The sequence below is a fragment of the Clupea harengus genome, chromosome 23, assembly GCF_900700415.2.
Source record: "Clupea harengus chromosome 23, Ch_v2.0.2, whole genome shotgun sequence".
NCBI classification, from domain to species: Eukaryota; Metazoa; Chordata; class Actinopteri; order Clupeiformes; family Clupeidae; genus Clupea; species Clupea harengus.
This window is the reverse complement of record NC_045174.1, coordinates 15,653,932-15,659,931: the sequence shown is the minus strand read 5'-3', so window position 1 is coordinate 15,659,931 and position 6,000 is coordinate 15,653,932. Positions and strand designations below refer to the sequence as shown.

At 43.2% G+C, this 6,000-nt stretch overlaps 1 protein-coding gene across 31 annotated transcripts in view; it reads right to left on the bottom strand.

The window, feature by feature from the left end:
- The window catches only part of ank3b (ankyrin 3b), a 206,639-nt gene that overhangs the window by 84,629 nt on the left and 116,010 nt on the right, over positions 1-6,000 (bottom strand). The window lies entirely within an intron of this gene.

The window sequence follows — 6,000 nt, the reverse complement described above, 5'->3', positions numbered from 1 at the left end:
ACACAAATATGTGGCACGTAAATTAATACATTAAATTAGCGTGCACAGATTCATGAAAGAGAGAAGAATAGAGGACAATAGAGATATGAATAGCATAGCAAAGCCATGTGCCTTTCAGTGAGCAGTGGACTACATTCCAAGCTCCATTCAGTCTTCTTCAGTAACCAATCTGTACCAGTCACTGTGCTAATGTGGCTCATTTTTTGTTTTTGTGTTGTTGTTGTTGTTGTTGTGTTGTTGTTGTGAAGAGCACACATAACATGTCACATTAGTTGATAAAAGAGACTTAATGCAGATGTTCTACAGGGTAAAAACGTCAGTCTCACGGCAGTATCAGAGAGAGAGGGACAGCGAGAGAGAATGAGAGAGAGAGAGAGAGAATGACAGAGAGAATGAGAGAGAGAGAGAGAGAGAGAGAGAGAGAGACTGCATTGATTTCATATGCAGACGGTTTCTTGTGTGTCAATGGCTGGGAAAAGGTGTGGCAGGACCCTGGAGAGCTATAGAGCAGCCAGACGCTTGCAGACAGAGGAAAGGAGAAAGGGGGGATGAATGAGGAGAAAAAGAGAGAGGTGAAGAGATAAGAAAAAGACTGAGAAAGAGAGAAAGAGGGAGGAAAAAGACTGAGAAAGAGGTTAGTAGTAAAGAATAGAAGAGAGGAGAAGAGGGAGAAAGAAGGAAAAGGGAGATAGATAGATGAAGAGAGAGAGAGAGAAAGAGAGAGAGAGAGAGAGAGAGAGAAGTTGGGTGGGTCTGCCTGCTGTTGCTGCATTGCTGTAGAGGAGAAAAGATTTGTGACACACCCAGACATGAGGCGCATGTGCACATACATGCGCCATACATGCACACACACACACACACACACACACACACACACACACACACACACACACAGACACACACACACACACGCACGCACGCACGCACGCACACACACACACACCCACGCACACACACACTCTCAGGCATGCTTTTCCTCTGACTCTGCTGCCGTGACCTTTGCGTGTCCGATAAAACAAACTTTACTCTAATAATCCCTGACACATTACACACCACCGGAGCTATTCCTTCCCCTGTCTTTGAGGGCCTGTTGCACAGCGCTGATTATGAAACCCAACATGGATCAGCTTTATCCAGATCTGTCCAAACAGCACTTTGGCCCCAGCGAAAGGGGATTTTTACACAAAACAGTTACATCATCTGGGAACACAGTGAGGAGTGAGTTGCCTGTACGCTGGAAGAAAGACAAAAGGTGATCTTATAGTCTCATCGAACACACACACACACACGCACAACACACACACACACACACACACACACACACAAACATACACATACACACATCAGATAGGGGAGGAATGAAAGGTTGAATGCCAAAAGCTGATCATATAGTTAGTCACACACCACACACTCACACACACATGCAAACACACACTCACACACACACACACACACACACACACACACACACACACACACACATATAGGGGAGAAGCGAAAGAAAGAAAATGCAAGTAGTCATCTTTGTCTGTCATTTTACAACACCACACACTCTGGTGTGATGGATTGGCCTGTCAGCCAGAGCCCCTCTCTCTATCGCTGCCTCCCACTCGTCCGTTATCAGTGCCATCCTCCCCTCTTTTCTCTCTCTCTTTCAAAGTCCCTGAGAAGGTCAGAACCGTCCTTCTGGTGCCCTTTCTCTCTCTCTCTCTCTCTCCCTCTCTCTCTCTCCATCTCAATCGCTCCTCGGGGACCTGCCATGCGTGGTGTTGAGGGCGTTTGGGGAGCCTAGGGACAAGACACTGTGTGTTTGTGTGTGTGTGGGGGGGGGGGGGGGGCTAGGGGGGGGTCAAGGCTCAAAAGATGTTCCCTATGGATCCATGCTGAAGCTTTACAGATTTCACAACTAAAACCTGCCAAAGCCTTCCAGATCTCACCACCGTGTCGTAGGCCCATTGACCCATTGACCCATTGACCCATTGATTTTCCTCTTCTCCAAAGTGTTGTTTGGCGTTTCTGTTTGAAAATTTGTCACACTAAATCCAATGACATTGATCTCTCTCTCTCTTTCCCATACCATGTCTTATTCTCACTGTCCTCTACGTCTGAATGATGGGACAAAATGTATTCTAGATACCGAGGTTTGAGGTGACACTTTTCAGTATCACTGAAAAAAGGGAAATGATGAGTTGTCAAATTTGCTAAACCACATTACATTTGAAATACACAAATGAGTCTTGTTTCTCTTTACAACATGATATTACTGTGTTGAGACAATTAATTCAATACAACCTGTATAAGATTATACTCAGTATGTGCCTGCTTATCAAACCAGCATAACATCTAGACATCTAGTCAAGAAATCAAGAAATCTATTGCAACCATTTCATGTAACATGTGCAACTGATGTCCACATTACAATGAAGTAAATCCAACTTAATATTTATTTCAGCGTGGGAACTTGCCCAGTTCCCATGGACACGGTAGTGAAATGTCATATAATTAATGACAACACAGCTGACCCCAGTTTTAGTACTGATACTGGAGATCACTGGCTCTTTGTGATGTTAAAGTTACTCACCCTGAAAATAAGTTATCGCTGATCTTGACACAATTCTTTTTTTACTGTGTTCTTGTGAGCTGAGACAACTGTAAATTACTGTATAAAGAAATGACCCTCACTATAACTTCAAACTTAAATTAGCCAGAGAGGTATATTAAATGGGGCTTGCTTTCCTTGGTGATGAGCCATTTCATTTGTGCCAATGGACTCCATTGAAGTTAAAGTTGATGTCAGTAATTAGTCACAGTAGAGTCATCGCTGCAAACTCTTTACATATAGATTCTATAGTTCTGCTGCTATACCGTAGTCCTCAGGTTAGTGAGAATGAGTGAATGCATGAGGTCAAACAGAGGAGTAATGCAATATTTTTTAGCCGTCTGAATAGGCCCCAGCTGAAAAACAAAAACATGCCTTTTACCATTCATTATTGCAAGCTATGCTATATAGCTAGTTTACCAGAGTCAACTTTAGCCTGCCAGTTGGTTCTTGCCCCCACACACACACACACACACACTCATGCACAGCTAACAACACAATGACGTGCATCAGCAGACTATCAGTGGACACACACCAGATTACCGCCCCGAGTCCACGCGCTGTGTCTCTGGCTGGATATGAATGGGGCCCTTGGCTCTTATCAGGGCTCCCTATCAGCACGACTGTGCAGAAAAGCAGACCAGGGCTTACTGGAACGCAGGCCAAACACACACACACACACACACACACACACACACACACACACACACACACACACACACACACAGAAAAAAACCCATTCCAGAACAGCCAGTGGGAGCAGACAGTACGCAGACAGCATCCACTGACGGGTGCGGAGCTACAGAACGGCATTCTGGGACGATGCCGCGCTGATTTGCACTGTAGTGAGACTTTTGCTAGACTGTGTCCCTTGCAGCATGTCCACTGAGAGAACATGGCACTTGCAGCGGCAGGGAAGGAGAATGATGTAAACATTGTAGAATGATGATTTCGATTTAGCATGGCAGAGAGAATTGAGGCGGTCAGTTTTTCTCACAATCCTTGGCAGAAGTGCCTCTGCAGTGTTCTAAAACCATGACATTTACATTCCGAGCCATTACAGAATGTTCCGGTAGGTTCACTAAAGAGATTACTGAGACAGCACAGACACTCTACATCAACCCAGTACTTTTTCACCTGCCTTTTTCAATGTGGAACATCAGGACAGTATTCTCCTTGCTATGTGAAAAATTTAACTCAAACCCTATACCCCTATACGCCCCTCAAATAAGTATTTCAAGTGCTTGAGGAGTAGTGGAGACTTTCAAACACTTTGTTCACAGACATCAGAATGCTCCTCTAAGCTTTCCATCAAAAATATGGTCCCTCAAGCTCTCTAACACTACATGACATTGCATTTCAGCTGACAGGTGTGAAAAAGACTAATGAAAATGAACGCAGATCCAATGATTGTCACCTCATATCACTTCAGGATCCCTCACATGTGAGTGAGTCAGTGAGTGAGACAACCTGCTTAAGGCCTATGGGACTAACAAGCTCCACTCATGTAATTAACTCCTTAATACCACTGATGCCAGCTGAAGCCTCTACTGCATGTGTTTCAATCATACGAGCGTCACCGTCGCCACTCTGACAAACTGACTGAATTAACTCTAAGCACCGACCTCCGGTGAGGAAACGAACACAAATGTCGGCCTATACTCACCCAATTCTCTTACATAACCTTGCAGGTTATGCCCAAAGGGGCAGCTCAACCCAAACTGAGACATTGGCCACACTGTACTGCACTTTAAGTCTCCTTAGGTCCTAATCACTTAATTTCACTTAATTTAACTTAATTAAACTAACTGCAAAGGTGTACTTGGGGTTTGGGTTAGGTTAAGGATTTATGTACGCACTGTTTTTCTTCCTTGACAGGTACATAGAAGTATTAATTACTTACGTATGTACACTGTACTAATTAGAAACATAAACAAAACATACAAGTGGCCCTGATTACATTTTATAATTCCCTCCACATTCCAGTGGAACCCCACATGCCTCCTTTCCTGGATTCTCTTTCTCCTTGCTCCAGGGAAGTGAATGGTGACCTGGTCTTTTCTGGGCGCTGACATTCTGCTAGGTAATTCTGTTTGCGCTGCACAGACAAGGAAGCTTTTAATAGCTCACCACCACAGAGAGGAGAAGATCAGACATTCAGATTCACAGAGATGTTTCGCTCAGCGTGGAGCACAGTACAGGAGGTAAATGAACCCATATTAACCAACTGAGGTTTTTTTTTATACTTGATCATTCAATGATAGGATACTGGCCTAAGGTGTGTTGCGCTGACTCATACCTATAATAATAAGCATCATCAAGGACTCTAGCAAAGGAGGAAGTAGTGAACGTGGAGAGAGATATGCTTGTCCATTGTCCATGTCCAGGTTCATTCAACTCTTTTCTAATTCTACGGTTACTACAGGCAGTTGAGTGAGTGGGTACTTTTTCATTTTGGGGTGAACTATCCCTTTAAAAGAAATGTTTCATTTTGGGGTGAACTATCCCTTTAAAAGAAATGTTTCATTTCGGGGTGAACTATCCAAATGTTCCATCTTGGGGTGAAGTATCATTTTAAAGAAATGTTTCATTTGGGGGTGAACTATCCCTTTAAGAGAAATGGTTCATTTCGGGGTGAACTATCCCTTTAAAGAAGCGTTGGAGTGTTGTGGCTGCTGACTCAGCCTTCTGCTGCTGATTAGGGTTGGCATGCTGGGGTTGAGCTCCATAGGATTTGTGCTTCCCCAAGGTTTGGATTTTCCTCCAGTTGTTGGGGTGTTTCCCCTGACAGTCCATTCGTCATCGGCACACACCAACAGCATCATCTCTCATTATTTATTATTTACTATATTATATTTACTATATATGTATATGTATTTATTGTAAAGCACCTCATGGAAATACATGCAATCTATGCCATTGCACTTTGTTGAACTCGTAACATACATCTTTTTTAGCTATTTGTACTGTTGTTGTGTTATATGTTGTTGTTGTGTTATATGTTGTCCCTCATCGCACCAACAGGAGCAGCTATTCTATTAGGATTAACAACCAAGGGGCTGGACCACAGAACATATTCTGAATAATCAATGATTGCATCAACTGAACCAATACCATAGTAGACCTCTACAATGGGATTGCAAAATGTTATGATGCACTTGCCAAACGCCAGACCACACTTTGCACGAGTTGAAATGAAAGTAAAAAAACTGAAGTAGTGTCTACATTAAGATAAATAAACGTATGTGTCAAGCACATACATATAAATATACTGCCAGTAGACCAGAGAAGAAGTAGTGTTTGTGATGAGTTATCAGCTGTGATGATGTTAATCTGAGTAAACACAGAAACACCTAGGACCATGTCCTGCACATAACCTCTCACTACTGTACATCACTGGC